Source organism: Triticum urartu, chromosome 7 (genome assembly GCF_003073215.2).
Source record: "Triticum urartu cultivar G1812 chromosome 7, Tu2.1, whole genome shotgun sequence".
Taxonomy (NCBI): Eukaryota; Viridiplantae; Streptophyta; class Magnoliopsida; order Poales; family Poaceae; genus Triticum; species Triticum urartu.
Window position 1 is genome coordinate 396,571,530 of NC_053028.1, and position 15,867 is coordinate 396,587,396.

Here is a 15,867-nt window from a genome sequence, read left to right on the forward strand (position 1 = left end):
AAGACTTCTCCCATGTCCTCAGGAACAAACATAACTACTCACAAAGCATAACCATGTTCATAATCAGAGGGGTATTAATATGCATATAGGATCTGAACATGTGATCTTCGACCAAATAAACCAACTAGCATCAACTACAAGGAGTAATTAACACTACTAGCAACCTACTAGTACCAATCCCGGACTTGGAGACAAGAATTGGATACAAGAGATGAACTAGGATTTTGAGAGGAGATGGTGCTCGTGAAGATGTTGATGGAGATTGCCCTCTCCCGATGAGAGGAGCGTTGGTGATGACGATGGCGATGATTTCCCCCTCCCGGAGGGAAGTTTCCCCGGCAGAACAGCTCTGCCGGAGCCCTAGATTGGATCCGCCAAGGTTCCGCCTCGTGGCGGCGGAGTTTCGTTCGAGGAGATGGCTTATGATTTTTTCCTCATCGAAAGACTCCATATAGCAGAAGATGGCCATCGGAGGGCCACCAGGGGGCCCACGAGGTAGGGGGCCCGCCCCCACCCTCGTGGGCAGGGTGTGGCCCCCCTTGTGAACTTCTTGCGCTCAATATTTTTTATATATTCTGAAAACGTCTTCCGTGAAGTTTCAGGACTTTTGGAGCTGTGCAGAATAGGTCTCTAATATTTGCTCCTTTTCTAGCCCAGAATCCCAGCTGTCGGCATTGTCCCTCTTTATGTAAACCTTGTGAAATAAGAGAGAATAGGCATAAGTATTGTGACATAATGTGTAACAACGGACCATAATGCAATAAATATTGATATAAAAGCATGATGCAAAATGGACGTATCAACTCCCCCAAGCTTAGACCTCGCTTGTCCTCAAGAGAAAGCCGAAATCGAAAAATATGTCCACATGTTTAGAGATAGAGGTGTCGATAAAAGTAAAATACGGACATCAGGGCATCATGATCATTCTTAGAATAGCAACTTACATAATTCTTGTCATATGATTTCTTATGCTAGAGTAATAATTCAATCACAATTTCAAGTATGAATTGTAAACTTCATTGAAAACTAACAAACTACAATATCAGTCGTTGGAGCAATTGCAATTTATCATAACATAGGAAAGAGTCAATATATAAGAGCTTTTCAGCAAGTCCACATACTCAACTATCATATAGTCTTTCACAATTGCTGACACTCACGCAATACTTATGGGTATGGAGTTTTAATTGGACACAGAGAAAGATTGGGGCTTATAGTTTTGCCTCCCAACGTTTTACCTCAAGGGTAATGTCAACAATAATAGTTCATGAAAACTCACATCCAATTAGCCATATATACCAGGATCTTTCCAACATACTGTGCTTGACAAAGGATAAAATGTAAAAAGGAAGGGTGAAGATCACCATGACTCTTATGCAAGGTAGGAGGTAAAAGTAAAATATAGGCCCTTCACAGAGGGAAGCAGAGGTTGTCATGCGCTTTTTTGGTTGGATGCGCAAAATCTTAATGCGAAAGAACGTCACTTTATATTGCCACTTGTGATATGGACCTTTATTATGCAGTCTGTCGCTTTTATTTCTTCCATATCACACGATCATATAAAGATTATTTTCTCCCACACTAATAAGTCATACATATTTAGAGAGCAATTTTTATTGCTTGCACCGATGACAACTTACTTGGAGGATCTTACTCAATCCATATGTAGGTATGGTGGACTCTCATGGCAAAACTGGTTTCAGGGTATTTGGAAGCACAAGTAGTATCTCTACTTGGTGTGATGAATTTGGCTAGCATGAGGGGGAAAGGCAAGCTCAACCATGTTGGATGATCCATGACAATATAATTTATCTCAGATGTAAGAAAACATAACCCATTACGTTGTCTTCCTTGTCCAACGTCAACTCTTTAGCATGTCATATTTTAATGAGTGCTCACAATCATAAAAGATGTCCAAGATAGTATATTTATATGTGAAGACCTCTCTTTCTTTATTACTTCCTATTAATTGCAACGATGACCAAAACTATGTTTTTCAACTCTCAACAACTTTTATTCATCATACTTTTTCTATGTGAGCTCATTACTCTCCATAAGATCCATATGATCTCTTTGTTTCCTTTTTTATTTATTTCTCTTTTCTTTTATTCACTTAGGATCATGGCAAAATAATCAAGCCCTTAACTCAACACTAATCTTTATTATATATAGCTCACGGACTCGATTACATAGAGGATCATAAAGCAAGACTCAAAACTAGATGATGCCATAAACTTTATTCTACTAGATCAAGATATTACCAAAAGGATCGAACTAAGAAAAACGGTAAAGATAAAAGTGATGGTGATATGATACCGGGCACTCCCCCAAGCTTGGCAGTTGCCAAGGGGAGTGCCCATACCCGATGCTCAGTTCTTCTTTGTTGGTGGATAAGATGGAGATGATGATGGATAGTCACACATCGAGCGTAAGAGGTCCTCCAGCCTGTGGATAATGCCCTTGAGTGCAACAATATGCTCCTTCAACAAAATATTTTCACGTGTGAGATACTTGTTCTGTATATGAGCTAACTCAATCTTCTTGAAAGCTTCGATCACAGTTGGGGTAAGAATATTGTGATCAAGTTGAAGGATGTCTTCTACTGCCGGAGTGTGATCCTCCGTGGCCTTCTTGATCCCTTCATCCTTGTTGATCTCCATGGGTTCTTCCCTCTTCAGCTCTATCTTCATTAGCCAAGCATCGTTGTCACCATTGTTGGAGGAGGGGGACGACATGATGCCTGGCCTTGATGACCCTGACAGGAAACAACTCGAAACAAGAACAAAGGATATTTGCGTGATACATGAGTCAAAACCTATGGGGGATTATATAATGAATTTTTACCGACCAAATTACGTGTCATGTAAGAAAACGGAGTCCGAAAAGCGCACGAGGTGCCCACGAGGAAGGGGGGCGCGCCAAGGAGGGTAGGGCGCGCCCTCCACCCTCATGGAGCCCTCGTGTCCTTCCCAGTCTGCTTCTTATTTTTCTATTTTTCTAAATATTCCAAAACGGAGAAATATTGCCTTAAAAACTGTTTTGGAGTCGGTTTACTTACCGTACCACATACCTATTCCTTTTCAGAGTCTGAAACATTCCGAAAAGTGTCCCTTATGTATTCCTCCGGGGTTACGGTTTCAATAACATTGGTTTCAACATTTATGGGATTACCTGAGATATAATGTTTGATTCTTTGACCGTTCACCACCTTCGGATTTGTGCCTTCGAAGTTGTTGATTTTTATGGCATCGGAACGATAGACCTCCTCGATAACATAAGGACCTTCCCATTTAGAGAGAAGTTTTCCTACAAAAAATCTTAAACAAGAGATGTATAGCAATACATAATCACCTACATTAAACTCACGCTTTTGTATCCTTTTATCATGCCATCTTTTAACTTTTTCTTTAAACAACTTGGCATTTTCGTAGGCTTGGGTTCTCCATTCATCGAGTGAGCTAATATTAAATTACCTCTTCTCACCGACAAGTTTAAAATCATAATTGATCTCTTTAATAGCCCAATATGCCTTGTGTTCTAGTTCGAGAGGTAAGTGACATGCTTTTCCATAAACCATTTTATACGGAGACATACCCATAGGATTTTTATATGTAGTTCTATAGGCCCATAATGCATCATCAAGTTTCTTGGACCAATTCTTTATAGACCTATTGACAGTCTTTTGCAAAATTAATTTGAGCTCTCTATTACTCAATTCTACTTGAACACTAGACTGAGGGTGATAAGGAGATGCAATTCTATGATTAACATCATACTTAGCAAGCATTATACGGAAAGCACCATGAATAAAATGTGAACCACCACCAGTCATTAAATATCCAGGGACTCCAAATCTTGGAAAAATAACTTCTTTAAGCATTTTAATAGAAGTGTTATGATCAGCACTACTAGTTGGAATAGCTTCTACCCACTTAGTAACATAATCAACAACAACTAAAATATGTGTATATCCATTAGAGGCAGGAAAAGGTCCCATATAGTCAAAGCCCCAAACATCAAATGGTTCAATAACGAGTGAATAGTTCATAGGCATTTCTTGACGTCTACTAATATTACCAATTCTTTGACATTCATCACAAGATAAGACAAACTTACGAGCATCCTTGAAGAGAGTAGGCCAATAAAAACCAGATTGAAATACCTTATGTGCAGTTCTATCTCCATCATGGTGTCCTCCATAAGCTTCGGAGTGACACTTGCGTAGGATCTGTTCCTGTTCATGCTCAGGTACACAACGTCTAATAACACCATCTACTCCTTTATAAAGATGTGGGTCATCCCAAAAGTAATGCCTCAAATCGTAGAAGAACTTTTTCTTTTGCTGGTATGTGAAACTAGGTGGTATGAATTTGGCAACAATGTAATTAGCATAATCAGCATACCATGGAGCAGTATGAGAAGCATTTATGACATTTAATTTCTCATCAGGAAAGCTATCATCAATAGGTAGTGGGTCATCAAGCACATTTTCTAACCTAGACAAGTTGTCTACAACGGGGTTCTCAGCTCCCTTTCTATCAACAATATGTAAATCAAATTCTTGTAGCAAGAGAACCCATCTAATAAGTCTAGGTTTATCATCTTTCTTTTCCATAAGATATTTAATAGCAGCATGATCAGTGTGAATAGTTACTTTAGAATCAACAATATAAGGTCTGAACTTATCACAAGCAAATACAACTGCTAAGAATTCCTTTTCAGTAGTAGCATAATTTCTTTGAGCATTGTCTAGGGTTTTACTAGCATATTGAATAACGTTTAATTTCTTATCAACTCTTTGGCCTAGAACAGCACCTACAGCATAATCACTAGCATCACACATAATTTCAAAGGGTAAATTCCAATCAGGTGGCTGAACAATAGGTGCAGAGATCAATGCTTTCTTAAGTATTTCAAATGCTTCTACACAATCATCATCAAAGACAAATGGTATATCTTTTTGTAATAAATTAGTCAGAGGCCAAGAAATTTTTGAGAAGTCCTTAATGAACCTCCTATAAAATCCAGCGTGACCAAGGAAACTTCTTATACCTTTGATGTCCTTGGGGCATGGCATCTTTTCAATAGCATCAACCTTGGCTTTATCAACTTCAATACCTCTTTTAGAGACTTTATGCCCCAAGACAATACCTTCATTAACCATAAAGTGGCACTTTTCCCTATTCAAGACAAGATTAGTTTCTTCACATCTCTGCAAAACTCGATCAAGGTTGCTCAAGCAATCATCAAAAGAAGATCCATAGACGGAGAAATCATCCATGAAAACCTCACAAATCTTTTCACAAAAGTCAGAGAATATAGCCATCATGCATCTTTGAAAGGTAGCAGGTGCATTACATAAACCAAAAGGCATACGTCTATAAGCAAAAGCACCAAAAGGGAAAGTAAAAGTAGTCTTTGATTGATCCTTGGCTGACACAGGTATTTGAGAGAAACTAGAATAACCATCTAGAAAGCAAAAATGTGTATGTTTGGATAATCTTTCTAGCATTTGATCGATAAAAGGTAAGGGGTAATGATCCTTTTTAGTGGCCTTATTTAATTTGCGGAAATCAATTACCATCCTATAACCTCTAATAATTCTTTGAGGTATCAATTCATCTTTATCATTAGGAACGACAGTAATACCTCCCTTCTTAGGGACACAATGGACAAGACTTACCCACTGACTATCAACAACAGGATAGATTATACCTGCCTCAAGGACCTTTAGTATTTCCTTTCTTACCACTTCTTTCATTTTAGGATTCAGTCGTCGTTGATGATCACAAACTGGTTTAGCATCTTCTTCCAAATTTATTTTATGTTGACATAGAGTTGGACTAATGCCCTTAAGATCATCAAGAGTATACCCAATAGCAGCACAGTGCTTCTTCAGAGTTTTCAATAATCTCTCTTCCTCATGCTGTGAAAGGTTAGCACTAATAATAACAAGATATATCTTTTTCTCATCGAGATAAGCATATTTAAGAGTATCAGACAACGGTTTAAGCTCAAACACGGGATCACCCTTGGGTGGAGGAGGATCCCCTAGGATTTCAACAGGCAAATTGTGTTTCAGAATAGGTTCCTGTTTAAAGAATACTTCATCTATTTCCCTTCTTTCATTCATAAACATATCATTTTCATGGTCTAGCAAATATTGTTCTGAAGGATCACTAGGAGGTACGGCAATAGAAGCAAGACCAATAATTTCATCCTTACTAGGTAATTCTTCTTCACAGTGTTGTCTACTAAATTTAGAGAAATTAAATTCATGAGACATAGCATCTAAACCGATAGTAACAACATCCTTTTTGCAATCTATCTTAGCATTAACAGTGTTTAAGAAGGGTCTACCAAATATAATGGGACAAAAGCTATCTTGTGGGGAACGAAGAACAAGAAAATCAGCAGGATATTTAGTTTTCCCACCGAAGACTTCAACATCTCTAACAATTCCCATTGGTGAAATAGTATCTCTATTGGCAAGTTTAATCGTGACATCAATATCTTCTATCTCAGCATGTGCAATATCATGCATAATTTGTTTGTATAAGTCGTAAGGTATTGCACTAGCACTAGCACCCATATCACATAAGCCAATATAACAATGATCTCCTATTTTAACAGAAATAACAGGCATGCCTACCACAGGTCTATTTTTATCTTTTGCATAAGGTTTAGCAATTCTAGCACTCTCATCAAGGAAATGAATAACATGCCCATCAATATTATCAGAAAAAAGATCTTTAACAATAGTAATATTAGATTCAACTTTAACTTGCTCAGGAGGTGTATATGTTCTAATATTGCTTTTATGAACCACAGTTGAAGCTTTAGCATGATCCTTTATCCTAGCAGGGAAAGGTGGTTTCTCAACATAAGAAGTAGGAACAATAGGATCATTATAAGTGATAGTATTTTCTTCAACTTTAATAGGTGCAGCTACTTTTACTTCTATGGGAGGATGATATTTAAACCACTTCTCCTTGGGGAGATCAACATAAGTAGCAAAAGATTCACAGAAAGAAGCTACTATCTCAGAGTCAAGTCCATATTTAGTGCTAAATTTATGGAAAACATTGGTATCCATAAAATATTTAACACAATCAAACTTAGGTGTCATACCTGACTCCTTACCTTCGTCTAGGTCCCAATATTCAGAGTTGCGTTTAATTCTTTCCAATAAATCCCATTTGAATTCAATAGTCTTTGTCATAAAAGAGCCAGCATAAGAAGTATCGAGCATGGTGCGATTGTTATCAGAACGCCGATCATATAAATTTTGAATAATCATCTCTCTTGAGAGATCATGATTGGGGCATCAATATGACATTGATTTAAGCCAAAAATTACATATATAATTGCGATCACGATGAACAAGATGCATAGGATAAAACTTCTGATGAAATTCCAATTTCAATCGTTTGTAGTTCCATGACCCCGTATCATCACATAGCCTATACCATGTCAATGCATCTTCCTTCAAAGATAAAGGGTAGACCTTCTTCTTAATAACATCTCTAGGTAAACCTGCAAGCTTAAATAATCCACAAACTTCATCCACATATATTAGGTGCTCATCAGGATGTGTTGTTCCGTCACCTGCAAAAGGATTAGCTAGCAGTTTTTCTATCATACCCGAAGGAATTTCAAAGCAGACATTTTCATTTTCAGTAGGTTCAGTAGGTTGAGGAGCAACTCTTTCCTCTACTGGTCGGGGTGAAGATACCCCGAACAAGCCCCTCAGAGGATTACTTTCCATAGTAACAAGAGATAGTAAATTTCAGCACACCATATAAATTTTCCTTACCAAATTCCACCTACCAAAGGCGCTTCACTCCCCGGCAACGGCGCCAGAAAAGAGTCTTGATGACCCACAAGTATAGGGGATCTATCGTAGTCCTTTCGATAAGTAAGAGTGTCGAACCCAACGAGGAGCAGAAGGAAATAATAAGCGGTTTCCAGCAAGGTATTCTCTGCAAGTACTGAAATAAGTGGTAACATATAGTTTTGTGATAGGATAATTTGTAACGAGCAAAAAGTAACAAAAGTAAATAAAGTGCAGCAAGGTGGCCCAATCCTTTTTGTAGCAAAGGAAAAGCCTAGACAAGCTCTTATATAGAGAAAAGCGCTCCTGAGGACACATGGAATATCGTCAAGCTAGTTTTCATCACGTTCATATGATTCGCGTTCGGTACTTTGATAATTTGGTATGTGGGTGGACCGGTGCTTGGGTACTGTCCTTACTTGGACAAGAATCCCACTTATGATTAACCTCTATTACAAGCATCCGCAAATACAGCAAAAGTATTAAGGTAAACCTAACCATAGCAAGAAACATATGGATCCAAATCAGCCCCTTACGAAGCAACGCATAAACTAGGGTTTAAGCTTCTGTCACTCTAGCAACCCATCATCTACTTATTACTTCCCAATGCCTTCCTCTAGGTCAAAATAATGGTGAAGTGTTATGTAATCGACGTTCACATAACACCACTAGAGGAGAGACAACATACGTCTCATCAAAATATCGAACGAATACCAAATTCACATGACTACTAATAGCAAGACTTCTCCCATGTCCTCAGGAACAAACATAATACTCACAAAGCATAATTCATGTTCATTAATTCAGGAGGGGTATTAATATGCATATAGGATCTGAACATATGATCTTCCACCAAATAAACAACTAGCATCAACTACAAGGAGTAATTAACACTACTAGCAACCTACTAGTACCAATCCGGACTTGGAGACAAGAATTGGATACAAGAGATGAACTAGGATTTTGAGAAGAGATGGTGCTCTGAAGATGTTGATGGAGATTGCCCTCTCCCGATGAGAGGAGCGTTGGTGATGACGATGGCGATGATTTCCCCCTCCCGGAGGGAAGTCAACGGCAGAACAGCTCTGCCGGAGCCCTAGATTGGATCCGCCAAGGTTCCGCCTCGTGGCGGCGGAGTTTCGTCCGAGGAGATGGCTTATGATTTTTTCCTCATCGAAAGACTCCATATAGCAGAAGATGACCATCGGAGGGCCACCAGGGGGCCCACGAGGTAGGGGGCGCGCCCAGGGGGGTAGGGTGTGCCGCCCAACCTCGTGGGCTGGGTGTGGCCCCCCTGGTGAACTTCTTGCGCTCAATATTTTTTATATATTCTGCTGATTTTCTTGTTCTTGGTTCCCCACAAGATGACTTTTGTCCCATTATATTTGGTAGACCCTTCTTGAATATTGTTAATGCTAAGATAGACTGCAATAAGGATATTGTTTCTGCTGGTTTAGGGGATATGTCTCATGAGTTTAATTTTGCTAAATTTCGTAGACAACCCCATGATAAAGAATTGCCTAGTAAAGATGAAATTATTAGTCTTGCTTCTATTGCCGTGCCTCCTAGTGATCCTTAAGAACAATATTGGCTAGACCATGAAAATGATATGTTTATGAATGAAAGAAGGGAAATAGATGAAGTATTCTTTAAATAGGGACATATCTTGAAACACAACTTGCCTGCTGAAATTTTAGGGGATCCTCCTCCACACTAGGGTGATCCCGTGTTTGAGCTTAAACCTTTACCTGATACTCTGAAATATGCTTATCTTGATGAGAAAGAGATATATCCTATTATTATTAGTGCTAACCTTTCAGATCATGAGGAAAAGAAATTATTGAAAACTTCGAAGAAGCACCGTGCTGCTATTGGATATACTCTTGATGATCTTAAGGGCATTAGTCCCACTCTATGCCAGCACAAAATAAAGCTGGAGAAAGACGCTAAACCAGTTGTTGATCACCAACGACGGTTAAATCCTAAGATGAAAGAAGTGGTAAGAAAGGAAATACTAAAGCTTCTGGAGGAAGGTCTAATTTATCCCGTTGCTGATAGTCAGTGGGTAAGTCCTGTCCATTGTGTCCCTAAGAAGGGAGGTATTAATGTTGTTCCTAATGAATAAGATGAATTGATCCCACAAAGAATTGTTACAGGTTATAGGTAATTGATTTGCGCAAATTAAATAAAGCTACTAAAAAGGATCATTACCCTTTACCTTTTATTGACCAAATGCTAGAAAGATTATCCAAACATACTCATTTTGCTTTCTAGATGATTATCTGGTTTCTCTCAAATACCTGTGTCAAAAGAGGATCAAGAAAAGACAACTTTCACTTGCCCTTTCGGTACCTTTGCTTATAGACGTATGCCTTTTTGGTTTATGTAATGCACCTTCTACTTTTCAAAGATGTATGACTGCTATATTCTCCGACTTTTGTGAACAGATTGTTGAGGTATCCATGGATGATTTCTCCGTTTACGGAACTTCTTTTGATGATTGCCTAAGCAACCTTGATCGAGTTTTAGAGAGATGTGAAGGAACTAATCTTGTCTTGAATTGGGACAAGTGCCACTTTATGGTTAATGAAGGTATTGTCTTGGGGCATAAAATTTCTGAAAGAGGTATTGAAGTTGATAAGGCTAAAGTTGATGCTATTGAAAAGATGTCGTGTCCTAAGGACATTAAAGGTACGGGAAGTTTCCTTGGTCATGCCGGTTTTTATAGGAGGTTCATTAAGGACTTTTCTAATATTTCTTGGCCTCTGACTAACCTCTTGCAAAAAGATGTTCCTTTTGTTTATGATGATGATTGTGTAGAAGCATTTGAAACACTTAAGAAAGCTTTGGTTTCTGCACCTATTGTTCAATCTCCTGATTGGAATTTACCATTTGAAATTATGTGTGATGCTAGTGATTATGCTGTAGGGGCTGTTCTAGGACAAAGAGTTGATAAGAAATTAAATGTTATCCAATATGCTAGTAAAAATCTAGACAGTGCTCAAAGAAATTATGCTACTAGTGAAAAGGAATTTTTAGCAGTTGTATTTGCTTGTGATAAGTTCAGACCTTATATTGTTGATTATAAAGTAACTGTTCACACTGATCATGCTGCTATTTGATGACCCACAAGTATAGGGGATCTGTCGTAGTCCTTTCGATAAGTAAGAGTGTTGAACCCAACGAGGAGAAGAAGGAAATGATAAGCGGTATCCAGCAAGGTATTCTCTACAAGTACTGAAATAAGTGGTAACAGATAGTTTTGTGATAGGATAATTTGTAACGAGCAACAAGTAACAAAAGTAAATAAAGTGCAGCAAGGTGGCCCAATCCTTTTTGTAGCAAAGGACAAGCCTGGACAAACTCTTATATAGAGAAAAGCGCTCCCGAGGACATATGGGAATATCGTCAAGCTAGTTTTCATCACGTTCATATGATCCGCGTTCGGTACTTTGATAATTTGGTATGTGGGAGGACCGGTGCTTGGGTACTGTCCTTACTTGGACAAGCATCCCACTTATGATTAACCTCTATTGCAAGCATCCGCAACTACAACAAAAGTATTAAGGTAAACCTAACCATAGCATGAAACATATGGATCCAAATCAGCCCCTTACGATGCAACGCATAAACTAGGGTTTAAGCTTCTGTCACTCTAGCAACCCATCATCTACTTATTACTTCCCAATGCCTTCCTCTAGGCCCAAATAATGGTGAAGTGTTATGTAGTCGATGTTCACATAACACCACTAGAGGAGAGACAACATACATCTCATCAAAATATCAAACGAATACCAAATTCACATGACTACTAATAGCAAGACTTCTCCCATGTCCTCAGGAACAAACGTAACTACTCACAAAGCATAACCATGTTCATAATCAGAGGGGTATTAATATGCATATAGGATCTGAACATATGATCTTCCACCAAATAAACCAACTAGCATCAACTGCAAGGAGTAATTAACACTACTAGCAACCTACTAGTACCAATCCTGGACTTGGAGACAAGAATTGGATACAAGAGATGAACTAGGGTTTTGAGAGGAGATGGTGCTGGTGAAGATGTTGATGGAGATTGCCCTCTCCCGATGAGAGGAGCGTTGGTGATGACGATGGCGATGATTTCCCCTTCTCGGAGGGAAGTTTCCCCGACAGAACAGCTCTACCGGAGCCCTAGATTGGATCCGCCAAGGCTCCGCCTCGTGGCGGAGGAGTTTCTTCCGAGGAGATGGCTTATGATTTTTTCCTCATCGAAAGACTCCATATAGCAGAATATGGCCATCGGAGGGCCACCAGGGGGCCCACGAGGTAGGGGGCGTGCCCAGGGGGTAGGGCGTGCCCCCCCACCCTCGTGTGCTGGGTGTGGCCCCCCTGGTGAACTTCTTGCGCTCAATATTTTTTATATATTATGAAAACGTCTTCTGTGAAGTTTCAGGACTTTTGGAGCTGTACAGAATAGGTCTCTAATATTTGCTCCTTTTCCAGCCCTGAATCCCAGCTGCCGGCATTCTCCCTCTTTATGTAAACCTTGTAAAATAAGAGAGAATAGGCATAAGTATTGTGACATAATGTGTAATAACATCCCATAATGCAATAAATATCGATATAAAAGCATGATGCAAAATGGACGTATCACTATTAAATATCTTATGGAAAAGAAATATGCTAAACCTAGACTTATTAGATGGGTTCTCTTGCTACAACAATTTGATTTGCATATTATTGATAGAAAGGGAGCTGAGAACCCCGTTGCAGACAACCTGTCTAGGTTAGAGAATGTTCTTGATGACCCACTATCTATTGATGATAGCTTTCCTGATGAACAATTAGCTGTGATAAATGCCTCTCGTACTGCTCCATAGTATGCTCATTATGCTAATTATATTGTTGCTGAGTTTATACCACCTAGTTTCACATACCAGCAAAAGAAAAGGTTCTTCTATGATTTAAGACACTACTTCTGGGATGACCCACATGTTTATAAAGGAGTAGATGGTGTTGTTAGATGTTGTGTACCCGAGCATGAACAGGAACATATCCTACGCAAGTGCCACTCCGAGGCTTATGGAGGACACCATGTTGGAGATAGAACTGCACACAAGGCAAACTCCTCTCTAAATGGGAAGGTCCTTGCATCATCGAGGAGGTCTACCATTCCGGTGCCATAAAAATCAATAACTTCGAAGGCACAAATCCGAGGGTGGTGAACGGTCAAAGAATCAAACATTATATCTCAGGTAATCCTATAAATGTTGAAACCAATGTTATTGAAACCGTAACCCCGGAGGAATACATAAGGGACACTTTCCAGAACATTTCAGACTCCGAAAAGGAATAGGTACGTGGTACGGTAAGTAAACTGACTCCAAAATAGTTCTAATGGCAATTTTTCTCCATTTTGGAATATTTAAGAAAATAGGAAAATAAGAAGTAGTCCGAGAAGGACACGAGGCTTCCATGAGGGTGGAGGGCGCGCCCCCTTCCTCGTGGGCACCTCGTATGCTCTCTGGACTTCGTTTTCTTGCACGATACTTCTTTTGGTTGGTGTTGGGGATATAACTATTAGGTATGACCCGCCCAGGAGGGGCCGGGTCATCCCCATGAAGATTTATCATTATGGAGCCCAAGATTGCACGACAGTTCATAGATAAGCTTAGTAGTGGGCCCAGACCCGAAGGCGGCTTAAGGCCCATAAGTATAAACCGCCATGTATGTAAAACTTGTAATGTAAGGCATGTAAGATACGTCACCGAGCTGGACACGTTGTATGAGCCAGCCGGGACTCTGTAGGCCGCAGGGCGTCAACCCATGTATATAAGGGGACGACCCGGCGGCGGCTTAGGACAAGAAACAACAGATTCGAGAGCCGGTCAAGCGTATTCGCTCCCCGCTCATCGAAACCCTAGTAATTCCACATACAACTGGATTAGGCTTTTACCTTCACCGTAAGGGGACAAACCAGTATAAACTCCTCATGTCCTTTATCCTGATTAACCCCTTTAAGCTAACCTCAACGCGATGGCTCCACGACTAAGTCCTCTCTCGAGGACATCTGACGTGATATTTCCATGACAGTTGGCGCCCATCGTGGGGCTATCGCAAGATGGTTTCGAGTTCTTGAAGGGCAACTTCGAAGGGATCAAGGGATACGCCGTGGGCCGGATGACCAAGAGTTGCTGCGACAGGCTCTACATCGATGATGTAGATTGGGGCCTCGAGGCCGGCTCAATAGAGTACGGGTACCGGGTCCCCTTCAGCGGAATTCACGTTTTCATCGGCAAGATCGGCGAACCGGGCCCTGAGCCAGACATCTGCACTGACATCGTCGAGACGGCTCAGCGTGCGAGACCAGCCAAGATTCGGCCGGCCATGAAACATGCCTTTGTGGGATTTATCCATGGAGAGGGATCTGAGGACAGATCAACATCTGGTGATGAGACTGTCATCTATTCCGATGGCGGGTCATCCACTGGTGAGACAGAGTCGTTGTACCAATTGCAAGACGGCCGGCTTGGGGGCTGTTCCGATGGCGATAGTATTCCGGACCCCTGTGAGCCACCGAACCAGGTTGCGATCTTCATGGCTGATGCTACCTCTTGAGCACTACGTTGGATTCCCCTGAAGAGGAAAGGATGATGCAGTAAAGTAGCGTAAGTATTTCCCTCAGTTTTTGAGAAGCAAGGTATCAATCCAGTAGGAGGTTGCGCGCGCGTCCCCTAGTACCTGCACAAAGCAAATAACTCCTCGCAACCAACGCGATAAGGGGTTGTCAATCCCTTCACGGTCACTTACGAGAGTGAGATCTAATAGATATGATAAGATAATATTTTTGTATTTTTATGATAAAGATGCAATGTAAAATAAAAGCAAAGAAAAAAGCAAAGGAAATAACTAAGTATTGGAAGATTAATATGATGAAGATAGACCCGGGGGCCATAGATTTCACTAGTGGCTTCTCTCAAGAGCATAAGTATTCTATGGTGGGTGAACGAATTACTGTTGAGCAATTGACAGAATTGAGCATAGTTATGAGAATATCTAGGTATGATCAGGTATATAGGCATCACGTCCGAGACAAGTAGACTGACTCCTGCCTGCATCTACTACTATTACTCCACTCATCGACCGCTATCTAGCATGCATCTAGAGTATTAAGTTCATGAAAACAGAGTAACGCCTTAAGCAAGATGACATGATGTAGAGGGATAAATTCATGCAATATGATAAAAACCCCATCTTGTTATCCTCGATGCCAACAATACAATACATGCCTTGCTGCCCCTACTATCACTGGGAAAGGACACGACAAGATTGAACCCAAAGCTAAGCAGTTCTCCCATTGCAAGAAAGATTAATCTAGTAGGCCAAACCAAACTGATAATTCGAAGAGACTTGCAAAGATAACCAATCATACATAAAAGAATTTAGAGAAGATTCAAATATTGTTCATAGATAGACTTGATCATAAACCCACAATTCATCAGTCTCAAGAAACACACCACAAAAAGAAGATTACATCGAATAGATCTCCACAAGAGAGGGGGAGAACTTTGTATTGAGATTCAAGAAGAGAGAAGAAGCCATCTAGCTAATAACAATGGACCCGAAGGTCTGAGGTAAACTACTCACACTTCATCGGAGAGGCTATGGTGTTGATGTAGAAGCCCTCCGTGATGGATACCCCCTCCGGCGGAGCTCCGGAACAGGCCCCAAGATGGGATCTCGTGGATACAGAAAGTTGCGGTGGTGCAATTAGGTTTTTGGCTCCATTTCTGATCGTTTTGGGGTACGTAGATATATATAGGAGGAAGGAGTACGTCGGTGGAGCAACAGGGGCCCACGAGGGTGGACGGCGCGCTTGGGGGTAGGCGCGCCCCCCTACCTCATGGTCTCCTCCTTTGTTTCTTGACGTGGGGTCCAAGTCTCCTGGATCATATTCGGTGAGAAAATCACATTCCCGAAGGTTTCATTCCGTTTGGACTCCATTTGATATTCCTTTTCTTCGAAACCCTAAAATAGGAAAAAAA